At 48.4% G+C, this 14,146-nt stretch overlaps 41 non-coding genes across 41 annotated transcripts; all 41 read right to left on the bottom strand.

The window, feature by feature from the left end:
- Positions 1-116: 116 nt before the first annotated feature.
- On the bottom strand, positions 117-257 carry LOC142205752 (U4 spliceosomal RNA). Its single transcript, XR_012716716.1, has one exon. It is a non-coding gene; the product is annotated as a U4 spliceosomal RNA (small nuclear RNA).
- Positions 258-461: 204 nt separating this feature from the next.
- On the bottom strand, positions 462-602 carry LOC142205824 (U4 spliceosomal RNA). Its single transcript, XR_012716784.1, has one exon. It is a non-coding gene; the product is annotated as a U4 spliceosomal RNA (small nuclear RNA).
- Positions 603-806: 204 nt separating this feature from the next.
- Positions 807-947, bottom strand: LOC142205751 (U4 spliceosomal RNA). Its single transcript, XR_012716715.1, has one exon. It is a non-coding gene; the product is annotated as a U4 spliceosomal RNA (small nuclear RNA).
- A 204-nt stretch (positions 948-1,151) lies between these two features.
- On the bottom strand, positions 1,152-1,293 carry LOC142205334 (U4 spliceosomal RNA). The gene has a single exon (XR_012716354.1). It is a non-coding gene; the product is annotated as a U4 spliceosomal RNA (small nuclear RNA).
- A 204-nt stretch (positions 1,294-1,497) lies between these two features.
- LOC142205823 (U4 spliceosomal RNA) lies at positions 1,498-1,638 on the bottom strand. The gene has a single exon (XR_012716783.1). It is a non-coding gene; the product is annotated as a U4 spliceosomal RNA (small nuclear RNA).
- A 204-nt stretch (positions 1,639-1,842) lies between these two features.
- On the bottom strand, positions 1,843-1,983 carry LOC142205749 (U4 spliceosomal RNA). Its single transcript, XR_012716714.1, has one exon. It is a non-coding gene; the product is annotated as a U4 spliceosomal RNA (small nuclear RNA).
- A 204-nt stretch (positions 1,984-2,187) lies between these two features.
- Positions 2,188-2,328, bottom strand: LOC142205805 (U4 spliceosomal RNA). Its single transcript, XR_012716766.1, has one exon. It is a non-coding gene; the product is annotated as a U4 spliceosomal RNA (small nuclear RNA).
- A 204-nt stretch (positions 2,329-2,532) lies between these two features.
- On the bottom strand, positions 2,533-2,673 carry LOC142205748 (U4 spliceosomal RNA). Its single transcript, XR_012716713.1, has one exon. It is a non-coding gene; the product is annotated as a U4 spliceosomal RNA (small nuclear RNA).
- Positions 2,674-2,877: 204 nt separating this feature from the next.
- On the bottom strand, positions 2,878-3,019 carry LOC142205261 (U4 spliceosomal RNA). The gene has a single exon (XR_012716286.1). It is a non-coding gene; the product is annotated as a U4 spliceosomal RNA (small nuclear RNA).
- Positions 3,020-3,223: 204 nt separating this feature from the next.
- LOC142205905 (U4 spliceosomal RNA) lies at positions 3,224-3,364 on the bottom strand. The gene has a single exon (XR_012716859.1). It is a non-coding gene; the product is annotated as a U4 spliceosomal RNA (small nuclear RNA).
- A 204-nt stretch (positions 3,365-3,568) lies between these two features.
- LOC142205747 (U4 spliceosomal RNA) lies at positions 3,569-3,709 on the bottom strand. The gene has a single exon (XR_012716712.1). It is a non-coding gene; the product is annotated as a U4 spliceosomal RNA (small nuclear RNA).
- Positions 3,710-3,913: 204 nt separating this feature from the next.
- On the bottom strand, positions 3,914-4,055 carry LOC142205301 (U4 spliceosomal RNA). Its single transcript, XR_012716323.1, has one exon. It is a non-coding gene; the product is annotated as a U4 spliceosomal RNA (small nuclear RNA).
- Positions 4,056-4,259: 204 nt separating this feature from the next.
- LOC142205746 (U4 spliceosomal RNA) lies at positions 4,260-4,400 on the bottom strand. Its single transcript, XR_012716711.1, has one exon. It is a non-coding gene; the product is annotated as a U4 spliceosomal RNA (small nuclear RNA).
- A 204-nt stretch (positions 4,401-4,604) lies between these two features.
- On the bottom strand, positions 4,605-4,745 carry LOC142205822 (U4 spliceosomal RNA). Its single transcript, XR_012716782.1, has one exon. It is a non-coding gene; the product is annotated as a U4 spliceosomal RNA (small nuclear RNA).
- A 204-nt stretch (positions 4,746-4,949) lies between these two features.
- Positions 4,950-5,090, bottom strand: LOC142205745 (U4 spliceosomal RNA). The gene has a single exon (XR_012716710.1). It is a non-coding gene; the product is annotated as a U4 spliceosomal RNA (small nuclear RNA).
- Positions 5,091-5,294: 204 nt separating this feature from the next.
- LOC142205333 (U4 spliceosomal RNA) lies at positions 5,295-5,436 on the bottom strand. The gene has a single exon (XR_012716353.1). It is a non-coding gene; the product is annotated as a U4 spliceosomal RNA (small nuclear RNA).
- A 204-nt stretch (positions 5,437-5,640) lies between these two features.
- On the bottom strand, positions 5,641-5,781 carry LOC142205821 (U4 spliceosomal RNA). The gene has a single exon (XR_012716781.1). It is a non-coding gene; the product is annotated as a U4 spliceosomal RNA (small nuclear RNA).
- A 204-nt stretch (positions 5,782-5,985) lies between these two features.
- On the bottom strand, positions 5,986-6,126 carry LOC142205892 (U4 spliceosomal RNA). Its single transcript, XR_012716847.1, has one exon. It is a non-coding gene; the product is annotated as a U4 spliceosomal RNA (small nuclear RNA).
- Positions 6,127-6,330: 204 nt separating this feature from the next.
- Positions 6,331-6,471, bottom strand: LOC142205804 (U4 spliceosomal RNA). The gene has a single exon (XR_012716765.1). It is a non-coding gene; the product is annotated as a U4 spliceosomal RNA (small nuclear RNA).
- A 204-nt stretch (positions 6,472-6,675) lies between these two features.
- On the bottom strand, positions 6,676-6,816 carry LOC142205744 (U4 spliceosomal RNA). The gene has a single exon (XR_012716709.1). It is a non-coding gene; the product is annotated as a U4 spliceosomal RNA (small nuclear RNA).
- A 204-nt stretch (positions 6,817-7,020) lies between these two features.
- On the bottom strand, positions 7,021-7,162 carry LOC142205260 (U4 spliceosomal RNA). Its single transcript, XR_012716285.1, has one exon. It is a non-coding gene; the product is annotated as a U4 spliceosomal RNA (small nuclear RNA).
- Positions 7,163-7,366: 204 nt separating this feature from the next.
- Positions 7,367-7,507, bottom strand: LOC142205904 (U4 spliceosomal RNA). Its single transcript, XR_012716858.1, has one exon. It is a non-coding gene; the product is annotated as a U4 spliceosomal RNA (small nuclear RNA).
- A 204-nt stretch (positions 7,508-7,711) lies between these two features.
- LOC142205742 (U4 spliceosomal RNA) lies at positions 7,712-7,852 on the bottom strand. Its single transcript, XR_012716708.1, has one exon. It is a non-coding gene; the product is annotated as a U4 spliceosomal RNA (small nuclear RNA).
- A 204-nt stretch (positions 7,853-8,056) lies between these two features.
- Positions 8,057-8,198, bottom strand: LOC142205300 (U4 spliceosomal RNA). The gene has a single exon (XR_012716322.1). It is a non-coding gene; the product is annotated as a U4 spliceosomal RNA (small nuclear RNA).
- Positions 8,199-8,402: 204 nt separating this feature from the next.
- Positions 8,403-8,543, bottom strand: LOC142205741 (U4 spliceosomal RNA). Its single transcript, XR_012716707.1, has one exon. It is a non-coding gene; the product is annotated as a U4 spliceosomal RNA (small nuclear RNA).
- Positions 8,544-8,747: 204 nt separating this feature from the next.
- LOC142205299 (U4 spliceosomal RNA) lies at positions 8,748-8,889 on the bottom strand. The gene has a single exon (XR_012716321.1). It is a non-coding gene; the product is annotated as a U4 spliceosomal RNA (small nuclear RNA).
- Positions 8,890-9,093: 204 nt separating this feature from the next.
- Positions 9,094-9,234, bottom strand: LOC142205740 (U4 spliceosomal RNA). The gene has a single exon (XR_012716706.1). It is a non-coding gene; the product is annotated as a U4 spliceosomal RNA (small nuclear RNA).
- Positions 9,235-9,438: 204 nt separating this feature from the next.
- Positions 9,439-9,579, bottom strand: LOC142205183 (U4 spliceosomal RNA). The gene has a single exon (XR_012716213.1). It is a non-coding gene; the product is annotated as a U4 spliceosomal RNA (small nuclear RNA).
- Positions 9,580-9,786: 207 nt separating this feature from the next.
- On the bottom strand, positions 9,787-9,927 carry LOC142205739 (U4 spliceosomal RNA). The gene has a single exon (XR_012716705.1). It is a non-coding gene; the product is annotated as a U4 spliceosomal RNA (small nuclear RNA).
- A 198-nt stretch (positions 9,928-10,125) lies between these two features.
- LOC142205737 (U4 spliceosomal RNA) lies at positions 10,126-10,266 on the bottom strand. Its single transcript, XR_012716704.1, has one exon. It is a non-coding gene; the product is annotated as a U4 spliceosomal RNA (small nuclear RNA).
- Positions 10,267-10,470: 204 nt separating this feature from the next.
- Positions 10,471-10,611, bottom strand: LOC142205736 (U4 spliceosomal RNA). The gene has a single exon (XR_012716703.1). It is a non-coding gene; the product is annotated as a U4 spliceosomal RNA (small nuclear RNA).
- A 204-nt stretch (positions 10,612-10,815) lies between these two features.
- Positions 10,816-10,956, bottom strand: LOC142205209 (U4 spliceosomal RNA). Its single transcript, XR_012716237.1, has one exon. It is a non-coding gene; the product is annotated as a U4 spliceosomal RNA (small nuclear RNA).
- A 204-nt stretch (positions 10,957-11,160) lies between these two features.
- LOC142205306 (U4 spliceosomal RNA) lies at positions 11,161-11,301 on the bottom strand. Its single transcript, XR_012716328.1, has one exon. It is a non-coding gene; the product is annotated as a U4 spliceosomal RNA (small nuclear RNA).
- Positions 11,302-11,505: 204 nt separating this feature from the next.
- Positions 11,506-11,646, bottom strand: LOC142205735 (U4 spliceosomal RNA). Its single transcript, XR_012716702.1, has one exon. It is a non-coding gene; the product is annotated as a U4 spliceosomal RNA (small nuclear RNA).
- Positions 11,647-11,850: 204 nt separating this feature from the next.
- LOC142205903 (U4 spliceosomal RNA) lies at positions 11,851-11,991 on the bottom strand. The gene has a single exon (XR_012716857.1). It is a non-coding gene; the product is annotated as a U4 spliceosomal RNA (small nuclear RNA).
- A 204-nt stretch (positions 11,992-12,195) lies between these two features.
- Positions 12,196-12,336, bottom strand: LOC142205734 (U4 spliceosomal RNA). Its single transcript, XR_012716701.1, has one exon. It is a non-coding gene; the product is annotated as a U4 spliceosomal RNA (small nuclear RNA).
- A 204-nt stretch (positions 12,337-12,540) lies between these two features.
- LOC142205150 (U4 spliceosomal RNA) lies at positions 12,541-12,681 on the bottom strand. Its single transcript, XR_012716180.1, has one exon. It is a non-coding gene; the product is annotated as a U4 spliceosomal RNA (small nuclear RNA).
- A 204-nt stretch (positions 12,682-12,885) lies between these two features.
- LOC142205733 (U4 spliceosomal RNA) lies at positions 12,886-13,026 on the bottom strand. The gene has a single exon (XR_012716700.1). It is a non-coding gene; the product is annotated as a U4 spliceosomal RNA (small nuclear RNA).
- Positions 13,027-13,230: 204 nt separating this feature from the next.
- LOC142205809 (U4 spliceosomal RNA) lies at positions 13,231-13,371 on the bottom strand. The gene has a single exon (XR_012716769.1). It is a non-coding gene; the product is annotated as a U4 spliceosomal RNA (small nuclear RNA).
- A 204-nt stretch (positions 13,372-13,575) lies between these two features.
- LOC142205732 (U4 spliceosomal RNA) lies at positions 13,576-13,716 on the bottom strand. Its single transcript, XR_012716699.1, has one exon. It is a non-coding gene; the product is annotated as a U4 spliceosomal RNA (small nuclear RNA).
- Positions 13,717-13,920: 204 nt separating this feature from the next.
- On the bottom strand, positions 13,921-14,061 carry LOC142205216 (U4 spliceosomal RNA). Its single transcript, XR_012716243.1, has one exon. It is a non-coding gene; the product is annotated as a U4 spliceosomal RNA (small nuclear RNA).
- Positions 14,062-14,146: the final 85 nt, after the last annotated feature.

Genomic DNA, 14,146 nt, shown 5'->3' with positions numbered 1-14,146 from the left:
AAGGCATTCTGGAAGTGGAATAATTCAGGGCGGGGCTTCCCTGCCTGTTTCACCCCCGTGGGCGAAGCGGCTCCGCTTTCCAAAGGTTTCTTCTAATTTTTGTACAAGAAATGAAGTCTCCTGAGAGACTAGCAAAAATTGCCAAAGCTGACTATATTTCAAGTCATCAAGGCGGGGTATTGGGTTTAGTTTTCAATTAGCAATAATCACGCCTCGGTTACACCTCATGGGCCATGATATTGCCACTGCGCAAAGCTAAAGGTTTCCAGGTGCCCATGAAATTGACCCTAGTTAGGAGGAGCCTAGTAAAGCCATGGCGAAAGAAAACGGACCCCTCCCTTCTGCAAGGCATTCTGGGAGTGGAATATTTCAGGGTGGGGCTTCCCTGCCTGTTTTACTCCCGTGGGCGAAGCGGCTCCGCTTTCCAAACGTTTCTTCTAATGTTTGTACAAGAAATGAAGTCTCCTGAGAGACTAGCAAAAATTGCCAAAGCTGACTATATTTCAAGTCATCAAGGCGGGGTATTGGGTTTAGTTTTCAAATAGCAATAATCACGCCTCGGTTACACCTCATGGGCCATGATATTGCCACTGCGCAAAGCTAAAGGTTTCCAGGTGCCCATGAAATTGACCCTCGTTAGGAGGAGCCTAGTAAAGCCATGGCGAAAGAAAACGGACCCCTCCCTTCTGCAAGGCATTCTGGGAGTGGAATAATTCAGGGCGGGGCTTCCCTGCCTGTTTCACCCCCGTGTGCGAAGCGGCTCCGCTTTCCAAAGGTTTCTTCTAATGTTTGTACAAGAAATGAAGTCTCCTGAGAGACTAGCAAAAATTGCCAAAGCTGACTATATTTCAAGTCATCAAGGCGGGGTATTGGGTTTAGTTTTCAATTAGCAATAATCACGCCTCGGTTACACCTCATGGGCCATGATATTGCCACTGCGCAAAGCTAAGGGTTTCCAGGTGCCCATGAAATTGACCCTCGTTAGGAGGAGCCTAGTAAAGCCATGGCGAAAGAAAACGGACCCCTCCCTTCTGCAAGGCATTCTGGGAGTGGAATAATTCAGGGCGGGGCTTCCCTGTCTGTTTCACCCCCGTGGGCGAAGCGGCTCCGCTTTCCAAACGTTTCTTCTAATGTTTGTACAAGAAATGAAGTCTCCTGAGAGACTAGCAAAAAATTGCCAAAGCTGACTATATTTCAAGTCATCAAGATGGGGTATTGGGCTTAGTTTTCAATTAGCAATAATCACGCCTCGGTTACACCTCATGGGCCATGATATTGCCACTGCGCAAAGCTAAATTTTTCCAGGTGCCCATGAAATTGACCCTCGTTAGGAGGAGCCTAGTAAAGCCATGGCGAAAGAAAACGGACCCCTCCCTTCTGCAAGGCATTCTGGGAGTGGAATAATTCAGGGCGGGGCTTCCCTGCCTGTTTCACCCCCGTGGGCGAAGCGGCTCCGCTTTCCAAACGTTTCTTCTAATGTTTGTACAAGAAATGAAGTCTCCTGAGAGACTAGCAAAAATTGCCAAAGCTGACTATATTTCAAGTCATCAAGGCGGGGTATTGGGTTTAGTTTTCAAATAGCAATAATCACGCCTCGGTTACACCTCATGGGCCATGATATTGCCACTGCGCAAAGCTAAAGGTTTCCAGGTGCCCATGAAATTGACCCTCGTTAGGAGGAGCCTAGTAAAGCCATGGCGAAAGAAAACGGACCCCTCCCTTCTGCAAGGCATTCTGGGAGTGGAATAATTCAGGGCGGGGCGTCCCTGCCTGTTTCACCCCCGTGGGCGAAGCGGCTCCGGTTTCCAAACGTTTCTTCTAATGTTTGTACAAGAAATGAAGTCTCCTGAGAGACTAGCAAAAATTGCCAAAGCTGACTATATTTCAAGTCATCAAGGCGGGGTATTGGGTTTAGTTTTCAATTAGCAATAATCACGCCTCGGTTACACCTCATGGGCCATGATATTGCCACTGCGCAAAGCTAAGGGTTTCCAGGTGCCCATGAAATTGACCCTCGTTAGGAGGAGCCTAGTAAAGCCATGGCGAAAGAAAAAGGACCCCTCCCTTCTGCAAGGCATTCTGGGAGTGGAATAATTCAGGGCGGGGCTTCCCTTCCTGTTTCACCCCCGTGGGCGAAGCGGCTCCGCTTTTTAAAGGTTTCTTCTAATGTTTGTACAAGAAATGAAGTCTCCGGAGAGACTAGCAAAAATTGCCAAAGCTGACTATATTTCAAGTCATCAAGGCGGGGTATTGGGTTTAGTTTTCAATTAGCAATAATCACGCCTCGGTTACACCTCATGGGCCATGATATTGCCACTGCGCAAAGCTAAAGGTTTCCAGGTGCCCATGAAATTGACCCTCGTTGGGAGGAGCCTAGTAAAGCCATGGCGAAAGAAAACGGACCCCTCCCTTCTGCAAGGCATTCTGGGAGTGGAATAATTCAGGGCGGGGCTTCCCTGCCTGTTTCACCCCCGTGGGCGAAGCGGCTCCGCTTTCCAAAGGTTTCTTCTAATGTTTGTACAAGAAATGAAGTCTCCTGAGAGACTAGCAAAAATTGCCAAAGCTGACTATATTTCAAGTCATCAAGGCGGGGTATTGGGTTTAGTTTTCAATTAGCAATAATCACGCCTCGGTTACACCTCATGGGCCATGATATTGCCACTGCGCAAAGCTAAAGGTTTTCAGGTGCCCATGAAATTGACCCTCGTTAGGAGGAGCCTAGTAAAGCCATGGCGAAAGAAAACGGACCCCTCCCTTCTGCAAGGCATTCTGGGAGTGGAATAATTCAGGGCGGGGCTTCCCTGTCTGTTTCACCCCCGTGGGCGAAGCGGCTCCGCTTTCCAAACGTTTCTTCTAATGTTTGTACAAGAAATGAAGTCTCCTGAGAGACTAGCAAAAAATTGCCAAAGCTGACTATATTTCAAGTCATCAAGGCGGGGTATTGGGCTTAGTTTTCAATTAGCAATAATCACGCCTCGGTTACACCTCATGGGCCATGATATTGCCACTGCGCAAAGCTAAAGGTTTCCAGGTGCCCATGAAATTGACCCTCGTTAGGAGGAGCCTAGTAAAGCCATGGCGAAAGAAAACGGACCCCTCCCTTCTGCAAGGCATTCTGGGAGTGGAATAATTCAGGGCGGGACTTCCCTGCCTGTTTCACCCCCGTGGGCGAAGCGGCTCCGCTTTCCAAAGGTTTCTTCTAATGTTTGTACAAGAAATGAAGTCTCCTGAGAGACTAGCAAAAATTGCCAAAGCTGACTATATTTCAAGTCATCAAGGCGGGGTATTGGGTTTAGTTTTCAATTAGCAATAATCACGCCTCGGTTACACCTCATGGGCCATGATATTGCCACTGTGCAAAGCTAAAGGTTTCCAGGTGCCCATGAAATTGACCCTCGTTAGGAGGAGCCTAGTAAAGCCATGGCGAAAGAAAACGGACCCCTCCCTTCTGCAAGGCATTTTGGGAGTGGAATAATTCAGGGCGGGGCTTGCCTGCCTGTTTCACCCCCGTGGGCGAAGCGGCTCCGCTTTCCAAAGGTTTCTTCTAATGTTTGTACAAGAAATGAAGTCTCCTGAGAGACTAGCAAAAATTGCCAAAGCTGACTATATTTCAAGTCATCAAGGCGGGGTATTGGGTTTAGTTTTCAATTAGCAATAATCACGCCTCGGTTACACCTCATGGGCCATGATATTGCCACTGCGCAAAGCTAAAGGTTTCCAGGTGCCCATGAAAATGACCCTCGTTAGGAGGAGCCTAGTAAAGCCATGGCGAAAGAAAACGGACCCCTCCCTTCTGCAAGGCATTCTGGGAGTGGAATAATTCAGGGCGGGGCTTCCCTGCCTGTTTCACCCCCGTGGGCGAAGCGGCTCCGCTTTCCAAACGTTTCTTCTAATGTTTGTACAAGAAATGAAGTCTCCTGAGAGACTAGCAAAAATTGCCAAAGCTGACTATATTTCAAGTCATCAAGGCGGGGTATTGGGTTTAGTTTTCAATTAGCAATAATCACGCCTCGGTTACACCTCATGGGCCATGATTTTCGCCACTGCGCAAAGCTAAAGGTTTCCAGGTGCCCATGAAATTGACCCTCGTTAGGAGGAGCCTAGTAAAGCCATGGCGAAAGAAAACGGACCCCTCCCTTCTGCAAGGCATTCTGGAAGTGGAATATTTCAGGGCGGGGCTTCCCTGCCTGTTTCACCCCCGTGGGCGAAGCGGCTCCGCTTTCCAAAGGTTTCTTCTAATTTTTGTACAAGAAATGAAGTCTCCTGAGAGACTAGCAAAAATTGCCAAAGCTGACTATATTTCAAGTCATCAAGGCGGGGTATTGGGTTTAGTTTTCAATTAGCAATAATCACGCCTCGGTTACACCTCATGGGCCATGATATTGCCACTGCGCAAAGCTAAAGGTTTCCAGGTGCCCATGAAATTGACCCTAGTTAGGAGGAGCCTAGTAAAGCCATGGCGAAAGAAAACGGACCCCTCCCTTCTGCAAGGCATTCTGGGAGTGGAATATTTCAGGGTGGGGCTTCCCTGCCTGTTTTACTCCCGTGGGCGAAGCGGCTCCGCTTTCCAAACGTTTCTTCTAATGTTTGTACAAGAAATGAAGTCTCCTGAGAGACTAGCAAAAATTGCCAAAGCTGACTATATTTCAAGTCATCAAGGCGGGGTATTGGGTTTAGTTTTCAAATAGCAATAATCACGCCTCGGTTACACCTCATGGGCCATGATATTGCCACTGCGCAAAGCTAAAGGTTTCCAGGTGCCCATGAAATTGACCCTCGTTAGGAGGAGCCTAGTAAAGCCATGGCGAAAGAAAACGGACCCCTCCCTTCTGCAAGGCATTCTGGGAGTGGAATAATTCAGGGCGGGGCTTCCCTGCCTGTTTCACCCCCGTGTGCGAAGCGGCTCCGCTTTCCAAAGGTTTCTTCTAATGTTTGTACAAGAAATGAAGTCTCCTGAGAGACTAGCAAAAATTGCCAAAGCTGACTATATTTCAAGTCATCAAGGCGGGGTATTGGGTTTAGTTTTCAATTAGCAATAATCACGCCTCGGTTACACCTCATGGGCCATGATATTGCCACTGCGCAAAGCTAAGGGTTTCCAGGTGCCCATGAAATTGACCCTCGTTAGGAGGAGCCTAGTAAAGCCATGGCGAAAGAAAACGGACCCCTCCCTTCTGCAAGGCATTCTGGGAGTGGAATAATTCAGGGCGGGGCTTCCCTGTCTGTTTCACCCCCGTGGGCGAAGCGGCTCCGCTTTCCAAACGTTTCTTCTAATGTTTGTACAAGAAATGAAGTCTCCTGAGAGACTAGCAAAAAATTGCCAAAGCTGACTATATTTCAAGTCATCAAGATGGGGTATTGGGCTTAGTTTTCAATTAGCAATAATCACGCCTCGGTTACACCTCATGGGCCATGATATTGCCACTGCGCAAAGCTAAATTTTTCCAGGTGCCCATGAAATTGACCCTCGTTAGGAGGAGCCTAGTAAAGCCATGGCGAAAGAAAACGGACCCCTCCCTTCTGCAAGGCATTCTGGGAGTGGAATAATTCAGGGCGGGGCTTCCCTGCCTGTTTCACCCCCGTGGGCGAAGCGGCTCCGCTTTCCAAACGTTTCTTCTAATGTTTGTACAAGAAATGAAGTCTCCTGAGAGACTAGCAAAAATTGCCAAAGCTGACTATATTTCAAGTCATCAAGGCGGGGTATTGGGTTTAGTTTTCAAATAGCAATAATCACGCCTCGGTTACACCTCATGGGCCATGATATTGCCACTGCGCAAAGCTAAAGGTTTCCAGGTGCCCATGAAATTGACCCTCGTTAGGAGGAGCCTAGTAAAGCCATGGCGAAAGAAAACGGACCCCTCCCTTCTGCAAGGCATTCTGGGAGTGGAATAATTCAGGGCGGGGCGTCCCTGCCTGTTTCACCCCCGTGTGCGAAGCGGCTCCGGTTTCCAAACGTTTCTTCTAATGTTTGTACAAGAAATGAAGTCTCCTGAGAGACTAGCAAATATTGCCAAAGCTGACTATATTTCAAGTCATCAAGGCGGGGTATTGGGTTTAGTTTTCAATTAGCAATAATCACGCCTCGGTTACACCTCATGGGCCATGATATTGCCACTGCGCAAAGCTAAGGGTTTCCAGGTGCCCATGAAATTGACCCTCGTTAGGAGGAGCCTAGTAAAGCCATGGCGAAAGAAAAAGGACCCCTCCCTTCTGCAAGGCATTCTGGGAGTGGAATAATTCAGGGCGGGGCTTCCCTTCCTGTTTCACCCCCGTGGGCGAAGCGGCTCCGCTTTCCAAAGGTTTCTTCTAATGTTTGTACAAGAAATGAAGTCTCCGGAGAGACTAGCAAAAATTGCCAAAGCTGACTATATTTCAAGTCATCAAGGCGGGGTATTGGGTTTAGTTTTCAATTAGCAATAATCACGCCTCGGTTACACCTCATGGGCCATGATATTGCCACTGCGCAAAGCTAAAGGTTTCCAGGTGCCCATGAAATTGACCCTCGTTGGGAGGAGCCTAGTAAAGCCATGGCGAAAGAAAACGGACCCCTCCCTTCTGCAAGGCATTCTGGGAGTGGAATAATTCAGGGCGGGGCTTCCCTGCCTGTTTCACCCCCGTGGGCGAAGCGGCTCCGCTTTCCAAAGGTTTCTTCTAATGTTTGTACAAGAAATGAAGTCTCCTGAGAGACTAGCAAAAATTGCCAAAGCTGACTATATTTCAAGTCATCAAGGCGGGGTATTGGGTTTAGTTTTCAATTAGCAATAATCACGCCTCGGTTACACCTCATGGGCCATGATATTGCCACTGCGCAAAGCTAAAGGTTTTCAGGTGCCCATGAAATTGACCCTCGTTAGGAGGAGCCTAGTAAAGCCATGGCGAAAGAAAACGGACCCCTCCCTTCTGCAAGGCATTCTGGGAGTGGAATAATTCAGGGCGGGGCTTCCCTGTCTGTTTCACCCCCGTGGGCGAAGCGGCTCCGCTTTCCAAACGTTTCTTCTAATGTTTGTACAAGAAATGAAGTCTCCTGAGAGACTAGCAAAAAATTGCCAAAGCTGACTATATTTCAAGTCATCAAGGCGGGGTATTGGGCTTAGTTTTCAATTAGCAATAATCACGCCTCGGTTACACCTCATGGGCCATGATATTGCCACTGCGCAAAGCTAAAGGTTTCCAGGTGCCCATGAAATTGACCCTCGTTAGGAGGAGCCTAGTAAAGCCATGGCGAAAGAAAACGGACCCCTCCCTTCTGCAAGGCATTCTGGGAGTGGAATAATTCAGGGCGCGACTTCCCTGCCTGTTTCACCCCCGTGGGCGAAGCGGCTCCGCTTTCCAAAGGTTTCTTCTAATGTTTGTACAAGAAATGAAGTCTCCTGAGAGACTAGCAAAAATTGCCAAAGCTGACTATATTTCAAGTCATCAAGGCGGGGTATTGGGTTTAGTTTTCAATTAGCAATAATCACGCCTCGGTTACACCTCATGGGCCATGATATTGCCACTGTGCAAAGCTAAAGGTTTCCAGGTGCCCATGAAATTGACCCTCGTTAGGAGGAGCCTAGTAAAGCCATGGCGAAAGAAAACGGACCCCTCCCTTCTGCAAGGCATTTTGGGAGTGGAATAATTCAGGGCGGGGCTTGCCTGCCTGTTTCACCCCCGTGGGCGAAGCGGCTCCGCTTTCCAAAGGTTTCTTCTAATGTTTGTACAAGAAATGAAGTCTCCTGAGAGACTAGCAAAAATTGCCAAAGCTGACTATATTTCAAGTCATCAAGGCGGGGTATTGGGTTTAGTTTTCAATTAGCAATAATCACGCCTCGGTTACACCTCATGGGCCATGATATTGCCACTGCGCAAAGCTAAAGGTTTCCAGGTGCCCATGAAATTGACCCTCGTTAGGAGGAGCCTAGTAAAGCCATGGCAAAAGAAAACGGACCCCTCCCTTCTGCAAGGCATTCTGGGAGTGGAATAATTCAGGGCGGGGCTTCCCTGCCTGTTTCACCCCCGTGGGCGAAGCGGCTCCGCTTTCCAAACGTTTCTTCTAATGTTTGTACAAGAAATGAAGTCTCCTGAGAGACTAGCAAAAATTGCCAAAGCTGACTATATTTCAAGTCATCAAGGCGGGGTATTGGGTTTAGTTTTCAATTAGCAATAATCACGCCTCGGTTACACCTCATGGGCCATGATTTTCGCCACTGCGCAAAGCTAAAGGTTTCCAGGTGCCCATGAAATTGACCCTCGTTAGGAGGAGCCTAGTAAAGCCATGGCGAAAGAAAACGGACCCCTCCCTTCTGCAAGGCATTTTGGGAGTGGAATAATTCAGGGCGGGGCTTGCCTGCCTGTTTCACCCCCGTGGGCGAAGCGGCTCCGCTTTCCAAAGGTTTCTTCTAATGTTTGTACAAGAAATGAAGTCTCCTGAGAGACTAGCAAAAATTGCCAAAGCTGACTATATTTCAAGTCATCAAGGCGGGGTATTGGGTTTAGTTTTCAATTAGCAATAATCACGCCTCGGTTACACCTCATGGGCCATGATATTGCCACTGCGCAAAGCTAAAGGTTTCCAGGTGCCCATGAAATTGACCCTCGTTAGGAGGAGCCTAGTAAAGCCATGGCAAAAGAAAACGGACCCCTCCCTTCTGCAAGGCATTCTGGGAGTGGAATAATTCAGGGCGGGGCTTCCCTGCCTGTTTCACCCCCGTGGGCGAAGCGGCTCCGCTTTCCAAACGTTTCTTCTAATGTTTGTACAAGAAATGAAGTCTCCTGAGAGACTAGCAAAAATTGCCAAAGCTGACTATATTTCAAGTCATCAAGGCGGGGTATTGGGTTTAGTTTTCAATTAGCAATAATCACGCCTCGGTTACACCTCATGGGCCATGATTTTCGCCACTGCGCAAAGCTAAAGGTTTCCAGGTGCCCATGAAATTGACCCTCGTTAGGAGGAGCCTAGTAAAGCCATGGCGAAAGAAAACGGACCCCTCCCTTCTGCAAGGCATTCTGGAAGTGGAATAATTCAGGGCGGGGCTTCCCTGCCTGTTTCACCCCCGTGGGCGAAGCGGCTCCGCTTTCCAAAGGTTTCTTCTAATTTTTGTACAAGAAATGAAGTCTCCTGAGAGACTAGCAAAAATTGCCAAAGCTGACTATATTTCAAGTCATCAAGGCGGGGTATTGGGTTTAGTTTTCAATTAGCAATAATCACGCCTCGGTTACACCTCATGGGCCATGATATTGCCACTGCGCAAAGCTAAAGGTTTCCAGGTGCCCATGAAATTGACCCTAGTTAGGAGGAGCCTAGTAAAGCCATGGCGAAAGAAAACGGACCCCTCCCTTCTGCAAGGCATTCTGGGAGTGGAATATTTCAGGGTGGGGCTTCCCTGCCTGTTTTACTCCCGTGGGCGAAGCGGCTCCGCTTTCCAAACGTTTCTTCTAATGTTTGTACAAGAAATGAAGTCTCCTGAGAGACTAGCAAAAATTGCCAAAGCTGACTATATTTCAAGTCATCAAGGCGGGGTATTGGGTTTAGTTTTCAAATAGCAATAATCACGCCTCGGTTACGCCTCATGGGCCATGATATTGCCACTGCGCAAAGCTAAAGGTTTCCAGGTGCCCATGAAATTGACCCTCGTTAGGAGGAGCCTAGTAAAGCCATGGCGAAAGAAAACGGACCCCTCCCTTCTGCAAGGCATTCTGGGAGTGGAATAATTATGGGCGGGGCTTCCCTGCTGCCTGTTTCACCCCCGTGGGCGAAGCGGCTCCGCTTTCCAAAGGTTTCTTCTAATGTTTGTACAAGAAATGAAGTCTCCTGAGAGACTAGCAAAAATTGCCAAAGCTGACTATATTTCAAGTCATCAAGGCGGGGTATTGGGTTTAGTTTTCAATTAGCAATAATCACGCCTCGGTTACACCTCATGGGCCATGATATTGCCACTGCGCAAAGCTAAGGGTTTCCAGGTGCCCATGAAATTGACCCTCGTTAGGAGGAGCCTAGTAAAGCGAAAGAAAACGGACCCCTCCCTTCTGCAAGGCATTCTGGGAGTGGAATAATTCAGGGCGGGGCTTCCCTGCCTGTCTCACCCCCGTGGGCGAAGCGGCTCCGCTTTCCAAAGGTTTCTTCTAATGTTTGTACAAGAAATGAAGTCTCCTGAGAGACTAGCAAAAATTGCCAAAGCTGACTATATTTCAAGTCATCAAGGCGGGGTATTGGGTTTAGTTTTCAATTAGCAATAATCACGCCTCGGTTACACCTCATGGGCCATGATATTGCCACTGCGCAAAGCTAAAGGTTTCCAGGTGCCCATGAAATTGACCCTCGTTAGGAGGAGCCTAGTAAAGCCATTGCGAAAGAAAACGGACCCCTCCCTTCTGCAAGGCATTCTGGGAGTGGAATAATTCAGGGCGGGGCTTCCCTGCCTGTTTCACCCCCGTGGGCGAAGCGGCTCCGCTTTCCAAAGGTTTCTTCTAATGTTTGTACAAGAAATGAAGTCTCCTGAGAGACTAGCAAAAATTGCCAAAGCTGACTATATTTCAAGTCATCAAGGCGGGGTATTGGGTTTAGTTTTCAATTAGCAATAATCACGCCTCGGTTACACCTCATGGGCCATGATATTGCCACTGCGCAAAGCTAACGGTTTCCAGGTGCCCATGAAATTGACCCTCGTTAGGAGGAGCCTAGTAAAGCCATGGCGAAAGAAAACGGACCCCTCCCTTCTGCAAGGCATTCTGGGAGTGGAATAATTCAGGGCGGGGCTTCCCTGCCTGTTTCACCCCCGTGGGCGAAGCGGCTCCGCTTTCCAAAGGTTTCTTCTAATGTTTGTACAAGAAATGAAGTCTCCTGAGAGACTAGCAAAAATTGCCAAAGCTGACTATATTTCAAGTCATCAAGGTGGGGTATTGGGTTTAGTTTTCAATTAGCAATAATCACGCCTCGGTTACACCTCATGGGCCATGATATTGCCACTGCGTAAAGCTAAAGGTTTCCAGGTGCCCATGAAATTGACCCTCGTTAGGAGGAGCCTAGTAAAGCCATGGCGAAAGAAAACGGACCCCTCCCTTCTGCAAGGCATTCTGGGAGTGGAATAATTCAGGGCGGGGCTTCCCTGCCTGTTTCACCCCCGTGGGCGAAGCGGCTCCGCTTTCCAAAGGTTTCTTCTAATGTTTGTACAAAAAATGAAGTCTCCTGAGAGACTAGCAAAAATTGCCAAAGCTGACTATATTTCAAGTCATCAAGGCGTGGTATTGGGTTTAGTTTTCAATTAGCAATAATCACGCCTCGGTTGCAGCTCATGGGCCATGATATTGCCACTGCGCAAAGCTAAAGGTTTCCAGGTGCCCATGAAATTGACCCTCGTTAGGAGGAGCCTAGTAAAGCCATGGCGAAAGAAAACGGACCCCTCCCTTCTGCAAGGCATTCTGGGAGTGGAATAATTCAGGGCGGGGCTTCCCTGCCTGTTTCACCCCCGTGGGCGAAGCGGCTCCGCTTTCCAAACGTTTCTTCTAATGTTTGTACAAGAAATGAAGTCTCCTGAGAGACTAGCAAAAATTGCCAAAGCTGACTATATTTCAAGTCATCAAGGCGGGGTATTGGGTTTAGTTTTCAATTAGCAATAATCACGCCTCGGTTACACCTCATGGGCCATGATATTGCCACTGCGCAAAGCTAAAGGTTTCCAGGTGCCCATGAAATTGACCCTCGTTAGGAGGAGCCTAGTAAAGCCATGGCGAAAGAAAACGGACCCCTCCCTTCTGCAAGGCATTCTGGGAGTGGAATAATTCAGGGCGGGGCTTCCCTGCCTGTTTCACCCCCGTGGGCGAAGCGGCTCCGCTTTCCAAAGGTTTCTTCTAATGTTTGTACAAGAAATGAAGTCTCCTGAGAGACTAGCAAAAATTGCCAAAGCTGACTATATTTCAAGTCATCAAGGCGGGGTATTGGGTTTAGTTTTCAATTAGCAATAATCACGCCTCGGTTACACCTCATGGGCCATGATATTGCCACTGTGCAAAGCTAAAGGTTTCCAGGTGCCCATGTTATTGACCCTCGTTAGGAGGAGCCTAGTAAAGCCATGGCGAAAGAAAACGGACCTCTCCCTTCTGCAAGGCATTCTGGGAGTGGAATAATTCAGGGCGGGGCTTCCCTGCCTGTTTCACCCCCGTGGGCGAAGCGGCACCGCTTTCCAAAGGTTTCTTCTAATGTTTGTACAAGAAATGAAGTCTCCTGAGAGACTAGCAAAAATTGCCAAAGCTGACTATATTTCAAGTCATCAAGGCGGGGTATTGGGTTTAGTTTTCAATTAGCAATAATCACGCCTCGGTTACACCTCATGGGCCATGATATTGCCACTGCGCAAAGCTAACGGTTTCCAGGTGCCCATGAAATTGACCCTCGTTAGGAGGAGCCTAGTAAAGCCATGGCGAAAGAAAACGGACCCCTCCCTTCTGCAAGGCATTCTGGGAGTGGAATAATTCAGGGCGGGGCTTCCCTGCCTGTTTCACCCCCGTGGGCGAAGCGGCTCCGCTTTCCAAAGGTTTCTTCTAATGTTTGTACAAGAAATGAAGTCTCCTGAGAGACTAGCAAAAATTGCCAAAGCTGACTATATTTCAAGTCATCAAGGTGGGGTATTGGGTTTAGTTTTCAATTAGCAATAATCACGCCTCGGTTACACCTCATGGGCCATGATATTGCCACTGCGCAAAGCTAAAGGTTTCCAGGTGCCCATGAAATTGACCCTCGTTAGGAGGAGCCTAGTAAAGCCATGGCGAAAGAAAACGGACCCCTCCCTTCTGCAAGGCATTCTGGGAGTGGAATAATTCAGGGCGGGGCTTCCCTGCCTGTTTCACCCCCGTGGGCGAAGCGGCTCCGCTTTCCAAAGGTTTCTTCTAATGTTTGTACAAGAAATGAAGTCTCCTGAGAGACTAGCAAAAATTGCCAAAGCTGACTATATTTCAAGTCATCAAGGCGGGGTATTGGGTTTAGTTTTCAATTAGCAATAATCACGCCTCGGTTACACCTCATGGGCCATGATATTGCCACTGCGCAAAGCTAACGGTTTCCAGGTGCCCATGAAATTGACCCTCGTTAGGAGGAGCCTAGTAAAGCCATGGCGAAAGAAAACGGACCCCTCCCTTCTGCAAGGCATTCTGGGAGTAGAATAATTCAGGGCGGGGCTTCCCTGCCTGTTTCACCCCCGTGGGCGAAGCGGCTCCGCTTTCCAAAGGTTTCTTCTAATGTTTGTACAAGAAATGAAGTCTCCTGAGAGACTAGCAAAAATTGCCAAAGCTGACTATATTTCAAGTCATCAAGGCGGGGTATTGGGTTTAGTTTTCAATTAGCAATAATCACGCCTCGGTTAATCCTCATGGGCCATGATATTGCCACTGCGCAAAGCTAAAGGTTTCCAGGTGCCCATGAAATTGACCCTCGTTAGGAGGAGCCTAGTAAAGCCATGGCGAAAGAAAACGGACCCCTCCCTTCTGCAAGGCATTCTGGGAGTGGAATAATTCAGGGCGGGGCTTTCCTGCCTGTTTCACCCCCGTGAGCGAAGCGGCTCCGCTTTCCAAAGGTTTCTTCTAATGTTTGTACAAGAAATGAAGTCTCCTGAGAGACTAGCAAAAATTGCCAAAGCTGACTATATTTCAAGTCATCAAGGCGGGGTATTGGGTTTAGTTTTCAATTAGCAATAATCACGCCTCGGTTACACCTCATGGGCCATGATATTGCCACTGCGCAAAGCTAAAGGTTTCCAGGTGCCCATGAAATTGACCCTCGTTAGGAGGAGCCTAGTAAAGCCATGGCGAAAGAAATTGGACCCCTCCCTTCTGCAACGCATTCTGGGAGTGGAATAATTCAGGGCGGGGCTTCCCTGCCTGTTTCACCCCCGTGGGCGAAGCGGCTCCGCTTTCCAAAGGTTTCTTCTAATGTTTGTACAAGAAATGAAGTCTCCTGAGAGACTAGCAAAAATTGCCAAAGCTGACTATATTTCAAGTCATCAAGGCGGGGTATTGGGTTTAGTTTTCAATTAGCAATAATCACGCATCGGTTACACCTCATGGGCCATGATATTGCCACTGCGCAAAGCTAAAGGTTTCCAGGTGCCCATGTTATTGACCCTCGTTAGGAGGAGCCTAGTAAAGCCATGGCGAAAGAAAACGGACCCCTCCCTTC

Source organism: Leptodactylus fuscus, chromosome 5, assembly GCF_031893055.1.
Source record: "Leptodactylus fuscus isolate aLepFus1 chromosome 5, aLepFus1.hap2, whole genome shotgun sequence".
Taxonomy (NCBI): Eukaryota; Metazoa; Chordata; class Amphibia; order Anura; family Leptodactylidae; genus Leptodactylus; species Leptodactylus fuscus.
This window is presented reverse-complemented; position numbering and strand designations above follow the sequence as displayed.